Source organism: Haliotis rubra, unplaced genomic scaffold (assembly GCF_003918875.1).
Source record: "Haliotis rubra isolate DU_JTF1 unplaced genomic scaffold, ASM391887v1 Scf4, whole genome shotgun sequence".
NCBI lineage: Eukaryota > Metazoa > Mollusca > Gastropoda > Lepetellida > Haliotidae > Haliotis > Haliotis rubra.
Window position 1 is genome coordinate 2633306 of NW_025767079.1, and position 9838 is coordinate 2643143.

The 9838-nt window shown below is 38.1% G+C and overlaps 1 long non-coding RNA gene across 1 annotated transcript; it reads right to left on the bottom strand.

Moving 5' to 3' along the window:
- Window positions 1-2762: 2762 nt before the first annotated feature.
- Window positions 2763-2951, bottom strand: LOC124287308. The gene is made up of 2 exons (XR_006901249.1): window positions 2889-2951; window positions 2763-2853 (listed from the first exon to the last, which is right to left on the bottom strand). It is a non-coding gene; the product is annotated as an uncharacterized LOC124287308 (long non-coding RNA).
- Between the last annotated feature and the right edge of the window lie 6887 nt (window positions 2952-9838).

Genomic DNA, 9838 nt, shown 5'->3' on the forward strand with positions numbered 1-9838 from the left:
ACCCATGATCCCCAGAAAGTAGTTAGAAACTATCGTCTGTAAAATATATTTTTTTGTTTCTGTCTCTTTCTTCATTCTGAGAGAAGACTGCAAATAGTGCCCTGTGAATAAGTACTTTTTGTTTGGAATATACCTCAAGTATTAGCTTCCTTTCCAGACTTCCATGTTCACTTTTATGTTGAGGTGCAACCATTAAAACTGAAGATGTTGTACACAGACATAACTGGGCCTTTGCCATCAGTATTATGTGTTTCTCAATTCCAAGTTCAGCTTGACAGATAGTCTGTCTCACAGTCCCTGAACCATAATAGTTTCCCTTCTGCCCTGCCATTTCCGAAATGCAAACGCCTTAAATAAAGAGAGTCAAGTTTTCACACAGGTCCTGAATTTGTCTGTCCATATTAGTTTCCCAACCAGCCATCCCTTTTTGTAAAGCAGAAGCTCTTAAAAAGGAAGTCTGGATGTTCCTCAGATTCTTGTGTACCCCAATGGGGCTCCTTTTTAATCAAAATGCAGATTTTGGTTTTGACAAAATTATATATTTTGGAGACTAAACGTTTGTCTACTGGACAGTGAGCAGGTGGAAAGAAACTAATATAATCAAGGAAAGGTTGAGAGACAAGTGCAGAGAATACACATGTAATATGGATAGCCTTATTGTGAAAAGGGGTGGTGGGGTAGCCTAGTAGTTAAAGCATTAGCTTGTCATGTCAAGGACCCCGGGTTCTATTCCCCACATGGGTACAATGTGTGACGCCCATTTCTGGTGTCAAGTGCGGTGATATTGCTGGAATATTGCTAAAAGCAGCGTAAAACCAAACTCACTCATCTAAACAATATTGTATGAGACAGTGAAAGTTAATCTAATTGACATTGGTCAACAGAATCAGAGACATGACCGGAGGAACATTCTCGCTTCCTTGATATGTATATTCATGCTTATAATGGTTGTCACCCCCTTCAATTTTTTAATTGGAGAGGGGGTGGGGTGGTTGGGGTGGGGAGGGGGATGACAACCATTATTGGCATGAGTATATCTCAGCATTATGTCATGAATTTACGGACACCCGTGTGAGTTTCACAGACACCTGGTGTCATTGATTTACAATGATCCCTTAATAATTTGTATAACTATGTATTTTACCTTTGATGTCCTATAATATCTATTATATATTATACTTGATTGTTGAGACTGATTTTTATCTGATGATGATGTTTTGTAAATAATGATTTCATATCGGAATGAGGGTGATAATCCTTGTTGGAATGTAAATGATCATTTTGTGATGCTGAATCTCACTGGCAGGCTCCGAAGCTGGCATCAGTAAGCTCCTTCTGCCGCAGTTGGGAACATAATCTCATTGATTCATAATACAATATCAGCTGCTTGGTGTATTAACTTGCTTGTCTGTCACGACGTGTTTGCCTCATGTATCGATACATATGCAGATACATGTACTTGAATCAAGATATGTATTTCTCAATATACTTTGCTGTTTTTAAGGAAGCCTCCATGCTCCACACACCACCACTGACAATGCATTTCTGTCAGCAAATTTGTTTGGTTTAAATGACTTGTTCATTTTGGCTTGTATATACGCGATATGCCTTTCAAATGTTTTGCAATATTGTTCTGAGGACTGGTTTATTGTATGAAGTTTTGTGATTATCTCAATATTTTTTAGGTCAAATCTACGGAGACTTTCATTCACAAATGATGTTTCTCCTTAATAATTAATTGACCAAACTGCAAACCTACATACTATGAATTGTATAAAAAAGAAAATATAATATTAGCTATCCGGTGATCAGAAAAAAAACTAACAGGAAAAAAAGAAACACTTTTTCAGTTGTTGTTTTTAATTTATTAACAAAGTATAACAAAACAATTACAAGCACATATTTTGCATCCATAAGCAATGTTCTCAGTTCTCGGTTCTAACTAAATGTTCTTATTGAGTCTAATGTTTTGACTCAGTAAAAACAAGTAAAAACAACTTAAATAAGATGATTAAAGCTCATCCTAATCCTAATTAGGTGTTTATATAAGTATTTATATATAAACTGTTACTTTTTTCCTGTTACTTTTTTTCCGTTACTTTTTTTCCTACATTCTGAACCAGTTACAGTTTGTGTTTGGCTTGAATGGCTTGTTCATTTTGGCTTGTATATACACAATGCGCTTTTCCAACGGTATATTTTGCTATATTTTTCTGAGAACTCATATGTGGGGTAAAAATATGTATGAAGTTTATATATATGTGATTATATCTATGGTGTTTTTTAAAATCTACCTTTATTCACAACTGATGTTTCTCTCTGTAATTAATTGACCAAAATACAGCATATTTTATCTTAGCATATAAAATCCTAACTATCTCACCTAAATTGAGATTGCTGTTATCAGAATCAAAACATATTTAGATATGTTTTAGGGCATTAATATGTAGAAAATAGGATCTACAAGTACTGGTACAATTAGTGTCAAACACTGTCAAACATTTAGCTTCCAATATATATCGTAATATGTATCACACTACAGGTAGCTGCATCACGATATTGCAGTGAAATATGTGTGCCAATACACAGCCCTTGTTCTAATGGTAAAGGTGTTCCTGGCTAAACTGTAACAGTGCCTGTAGTCATCACACAGACGACATCTTCACCTTGTCTGCTTTCTGGCACCGTTGTGTATGATGGTGTGACTTTGGATCAGGTCTGTGGTTGGGATGAATTAATGTTATGGCTGATCCTCTGTTCAGTTCTTCTCAAGGCCTTAAGTTTCACCCAAGAAGGTAATGTTTTAGGCCAGTTCACCCCCTTCTTAAGGCCACTTCTGTCTTAAGGCCAACCCTGCCTAAAGGCCACCCCATGTCTTAAGACCACACCCATCTAAGGTCAACCCAGTCTTACGGCCACGCCAGTCCATAGGATAATTATTGAGGTGTTATTGGACTATAATTATCAAGGTGTTAATTGAAGGATAATTATTGAGGTGTTAATTGGAGGATATCCTCGCTGGTTTTGTTAACACCTGGTGTCATGATCATGTGACTATCACTGTATTTCAAGATTCCATGTTTCTCTTTATGACAGATATGAATATGACACTGCCACAGCGATGCATGTAATGTGTAATGTATCTCTATTGTATATAACAAGTTTTATGGATAACAACTTCTTTATTTTAACGTGAGTCGCGACGTTTCGATACAGATTCTTGTACCGTTGTCAAGCAAGAGTGATACATGAAGTGTAGGAGCTGCATATATATACTGTATATAACAATGAAACAACATAATAGACAAAGGAAACAACATAATTGCCATGATTGGCTAAGCAGTAAGCTGATGAAGCCAGTAAGTACATAAAGGATAGTGAATGGAAGCCAGAGATGTAGTTACAATGAGGTGTTTATACAATGGATGCGATGTTTATACAATAGACTGGGCTTGGTGGAGGAGTGGATCATAAGCAGATGGAATGAAGTATCCTTGGTCACGGTTGATGGTAGGCTTGTGGCGTTTGATGTGAATGGCTTCTGTGAGCTTGCGTTTAGTGAAGTCCGTTTGGTTGTTGGCGAGAATGGTGATGTCGGACCACTCTATTTGATGATTGGGGTTGGCTTTGATGTGGTCAGAGATAGCTGATTTGGTGTCGGAATTAGCAACAGAGGTGCGATGTTCTTTGACTCGGGTGTTGATGGGTCGGGATGTTTCACCTATGTAGCATTGTCCACAATCACAGTCTATTTTGTAAATAACACATTTCGGGTTGTTGTTGTTGACGGTGGGTTGTTTTCTTCCGTTGGCATGGAGGAGGTTGTTGAGGCTGGAGGACGCTGAGAAGGTAGTGTCTATTCCTGCCTGTTGTTTCAGGAGTCGGCTGATTTGGTGTGATGGTTTACCAATGTAGGGAATGGAATGGACACAAAAATAAAGAAGTTGTTATCCATAAAACTTGTTATATATTGTACGTCTCAACTTCTAAAATGCCACTCAAACAAGGTATCTCTATTGTGTTTTTACAGCTGTTTTGTAAGAATCGTTCCAACACCTTAGTCAAATGGATAGATCTCGGAGAGCCGAAGAGCGGAAGATCGATGGCTGTGCTGAGGGTATAATACAAGGACTTGTCTGATCCAATTCAGTGTTTTAAGTAATCTAACAATAATTACAAAAGCATATGCATTGGAATTAAAATGCATATTTGTCAAGTGCAAAGCAGTGCAAGCGTGCATGTCTTGTCACCTTAGCGTAGGTGATAGCAGCGCCGTTTCAAGGAAGCTAACTCTATTCTACTGTAGATGTTATGTACCGGTACAAGGTGAAAAATGTGGTCAAAGGGAGGTAACTCTTTTCCTAACTCAAAATACATTTTATGACAAAATAACACATGGTCTCTCTCTCTCTCTCTCTCTCTCTCTCTCTCTCTCTCTCTCTCTCTCTCTCTCTCTCTCTCTCTCTCTCTCTCTCTCTCTCTCTCTCTCTCTCTCTCTCTCTCTCTCTCTCTCTCTCTCTCTCTCTCTCTCTTGCACACACACTACTAACACACAAACATATTCAAGCTTTAATTGTACCAAGTACTAGTTGATTGTCATTATGAAAGAATCAAATTAAGGTGAAGGGAAACAAATTTCATTTATTTCATCAATGCAGTTATTATAAGCTGTCAGTGATGGACAGTACAAACTATGACCAAATTAAAAGTGAAATATTTAGCCAGGAAACTGAATTATCAATTAATCAGACTGCAGGTCAAGTGTGTATGCAAGAACTGTGAGAAATGCAAAGTGTTTTTAATCATTACTTGGCATGGTAATTTAATAGAATCACAATGATTGTGAGATGTTGCTTTCTTTTTCAAATCTGTGTTCATCATTCTGAATCATAACAGTTACTGTTCAGTACTTTGCATTTATGTGAAAGAGTGTATGAATAAACCATGTCTCAATGTTAGAATGCATTTACTGCAGAATTTCAAACATTTTAAATAAATGTTTTGTTGGAAGTAAGATCATACATTCACATATTCTGAACATTTTAAATAAATGTTTTGTTGGAAGTAAGATCAAATGCTTTGTGTGTGTGTGTGTGTGTGTGTGTGTGTGTGTGTGTGTGTGTGTGTGTGTATCTTGAAAATGGAAAAAAGTTAAAAACAAAATAATTTTTTGTATTAAATTGTATTTTACATGCCATGTCAAGTTGAATTACCTGCCTTGGTGCTATTGTGAGGTCACTACATTGTCGTGACATCACATGGTGCATTAGTGGTTGTTTATGTGGCCTAAATAGGCTGTGTAAAAGCTTAAAGTACAAGCCGATCGATAAATAAATCTGCAGAAATCTGCAAGACTTGACTTGTTTGTTTTTCTTTGAACGCTTGGAAATTTGTCTTCATTTTTGTTAATTCAGCCTGGGTTGCCGTGGGGATCCGGGTTAGAATTGATCTTCAGTAACCCATGCTTGTAAGTGGCGACTAAACCCATGCTTGTCGTAGATCGATGCTCATGCTGTTGATCACTGGATTGTCTGGTCCAGACTCGATTATTTACAAACCGCCGCCATATTACTGGACTATTGCTAAAAGCGGGGTAAAACTAAACTCACTCACTCGTGATTCAGCCGAAGCAAAACGTATGGAAGCATGATGATGATTTGGAGATTTTACGTGCGCTTTAGGCATAATGTGTATATATTTCGCACATGACTTTCGAAACATAAATTTAATTCTCATCGTCGCGAGTTGTGGATAATTACATACAAATGACAGAAAACTGCCCTGGTAACGATGAAATACCGTTTAGTGGTGTTCACATTATTTTTAAAACGTGCATTGGCAGCCTTAACATTGGAGTGTTGGCAGTTAGGTTTAACCAGGGATAATCAACAGTTGGGGTAGGTCACTCTCTTGCTTTCTCTACCAGTTGTATCAGGGATAATCTCGTCCCTGGTTTAACAGCCTGTCAGTTATCCCTGTCGAGGATTTTCTATTTACAGTACTATGGCCCTCGTGCTTTAACTATAAGGTTTAGGGCAAAACAATACAGTTTGCTTTATGACACAACAGATGGAGATAAAGCAACCTGTATTTCTTCAAATTAAAAAACCCCGACAATGACAGAAAATAACCAGACTCCGAATCAGAATGAGCGTAAGCAGCAAAATAGCCGTGAAAAATATATGCATGAATCACTGAACATCATTGATGACGCCAAGCGTGCCCGAAGAAAAGATTACTCACAATATGCATCCTTTCACGAACACCTGCTCTCATTGCTATTGTATTGTGATTCATATTCACGTGTTTATGATCCAGTTGGAATTGTACAATAACATCTGATCTTTGGGGGTAGCCGAGTGGGTAAAGCGTTCGCTCGTCACGCGGAAGAACCAGGTTCGATTCTCCACATGGGTACAAAGCGTGAAACCCATTTCTGGTGTCCCCCGCCGTGTTATTGCTGGACTAATGCAAAAAGCTGCGTAAAACATACTCACTCACTCTTTTCTGTTCTGTTCTGTTCTGGTCTGGTCGTGTCACGAAACAAGATATATGTGATGTGTCACCTCTCTGGGAACTGGGGTTGTCACGGGACATGGGTGTTCTGTAGCAGCAGGATATTAACATGGAGTAAATGGACAAAGATTTACAAACATTTAAAGACATTATGTGTCATTGGAAAATGAAATTATCACAGACTAATGACAACGTTCCACTAACTTTAACCCGCCAAGGGTCACATTGATAAGGAGCCTCGGGCATAATGCGGGACTAGAGGGATTAACATAGGCACCTCAAAACATAAATTTCAGTCGTCAGGAATGATTGTACTCATTAGATCAAAATAACTGAACCTTCCTATGGTTTAGTGAAGAATGTCATACCTTAATATGAACCCCGGTAACAGAACTTATTTATATAACAAATGCCTTTTCAACTCTGGTGTAATCTTTCTTGTTTCTTTACAGCCTATCTTTTTTCCTATATAATACGGGCCAAGCACTACCCTGGGTGTCTGGCTCTGCATGTAACAGGGACTCAAAAATAAAATATTAATTACAAAAAGAAATAATCCGGGACCAGTTAAGCTTTCAGATCAAACGCGCAATGCGTTTATATGCGTTGGTCAAATCACGCCCGTGCCACATATACTTTCGTGGCATACTCGCAACTGGTCACCCAGTGTACTAGGGCGGATAACAGACCAAAATAGGCCGAATCGTTCACTTTGTGATACAAGCACCAAAATTGGCATGATCGCTCACCATGGGCTCCCTGTTCAGAAAATAACGTTGGCCAATCAAAAATCCAAGATGGCCGCCACTGGATATACAAAAATATAATCTTTTTCTTTTAACTATCATTTTTGGCAGATGTTTTTCACCCAGATGTCCACATTTATCTTCGAGGCTTCGTTCAAACTAAATTATACAATCCTAAGTTAAAAATAACCACTTCATCGTTAGTTGAAGTAAATGCAATTATCTGTGATTGCTGGAATAGGTATATGAGTGAGTGAGTTACGTTTTACGCCGAACTCAGCAGTATTCCAGCTATATGGCGGCAGTCTGTAAATAATCGAGTCTGGACCAGACAATCCACTGATCAACACCGTGAGCATCGATCTACACAATTAGCAATTACGATGACATGTGTCAACCAAGTCAACGAGTCGCCTCTTACGACAAGCATGGGTTACTGAAGATCAATTCTAACCCGGATTTTCACGGGTGGAATAGGTGTAAGATGCGGGTGGCAGTCACAAGTCATGCTATGGCTGTGTAATAAACTGTTTATTTACTCAGGTCTTGTGTTGTGTGGGGGTTGGCATAGTGGTACCTCTTTTCAAGCAGGGGCGGTGGGGTAGCCTAATGGTTAAAGCGTTGGCTCGTCACGCCGAAGACCAGGGTTCGAATCCCCACATGGGCACAATGTGTGAAGCCCATTTCTGGTGTCCCCCGCCGTGATGTTGCTGGAATATTGCTAAAAGCGGCGTAAAACCAAACTCAGTCAGTCAGTCAGTCTTTTCAAGCAACCTAATTCCCCAAACACTCGCGTTTCAATAATATGTAACTTGTAAGAATAAACTTGATTCGAGACAGAAACACACATCGTGTAAGATGTTGCAGCGAAATATTTTACTAAATATCTATATCATTTCAGACATTTAAAAGGACCCAACAACAACTCATTAATATGCATCATCTATCTTCTGTGATGGTGTCCGTTGTCATGTCCGTCGATGATGACGTTCCTGACGTGATTATTATCCACATGCACGGATACATATGGCAAACGATAAATAACACTCTTCCGGATTCTGATTTTCAGTCCAATTATTTATGATAAATGTTTGAAATATGAAAGAAACAACATATGTCATCTTCAATCATCACATGGTGCGTTTGTCTTAATGACTCTGGCCTTTCTCGAAGGCAGTTTATGCCTGACCGTATAATTTGATTAGGCAAACGACCATAAAGATATATCAATCTGGTTGATCAATTTAACATGATCATTGTAGTTTGAGCTTGTTTTATATCCTCATTTCATGGTAGTTTGTCTCTGAATTAACAAAATGCGATTGTTGGATTTATTATCGTTAAAGTATACATCAAGATTGATGGATGTAAGGTCTTGTCGTGTGTAAGGCTTTTCGTAAAATGCTTTTGGCTCACTTAGGATTTTCTCAGCTTTATCAACAATTGTTCCATAATTTCTTTCTAACTCTACAAAGAATTATTTTGGAAATTTCTATATAGTAAAGATATTTCACCTTCTTCAATTTTGCATGCAACACCTTCTCTTTGTTTAGTTTCTTTTTAGTGGACCAGTAATAAATAGTTTATCCTCTTGTGATTAATAATTATGTTTCCCATAGTGACAGGTCATCAATCAGATATGTACTGATACCATCCTGACAATCTCTCCTGTATTGATCAAGGGTGGATCTGATGGTGTTTTGTAAGTTCTATACAATTTCTATCACTTAAGAGACAGTTATTACATTTCCAAAAAACCTTTCCATGCGCGATGGTCGAAAGTTTGGGCATTAATTCAAAAAGTGAGTGGTGAGAGTTGATGCTTGGGTGAATTTCACAACTCTCTCTCTCTCTCTCTCTCTCTCTCTCTCTCTCTCTCTCTCTCTCTCTCTCTCTCTCTCTCTCTCTCTCTCTCTCTCTCTCTCTCTCTCTCTCTCTCTCTTTCTCTCTGAATTTTGTTCAAGTGTATTTTAAGTTTTGAAATGTTTTTTAACTGTTATGTTAACCGTGTTCAAGTTGATTTGATGACTTTTGTTCTCATTATTTTACCACATCGTTACACACGACTGATTTTGGGATCCAGTGAACCATTTTTGAGCTAGCTGAGGGTAAACCAACTGAGGGCATCAAATTATGGGGGGAAAAAAACAATCTAGTCGTGCTTGTTTTAAAGGAGTCGGCTAGCGCCATGTATAACTTCTTGTTTCATAATTCATCTCCCGCCATGGGTCTTTGAGATGAAACATTTCAATAATTTCCGAGTTTTCCTTTAGATTTAGGATGGTTTATGTTTTTATAATTATATGTGTCTTGTCTTTGAGCGGGAACTAAGTACCAATCGTCACATAAACAAATCTCATCACTATCGAATTGTTTGATTATATCTATGATAAGTTCAAATATACGCGGCTCATCCTTATTAGGACCATAAATGCTGATAATTGTATAAGATTTTTCATTTGACATTATGTTTAGAGCAACTAAGTTTCCTTCTGTGACAACAGTTGTACCTAAAACTTTGAATTCAATTCGCTGTCCCTTGGGCGTTACTTCTTAGAACCTAAAACTTTGTATCC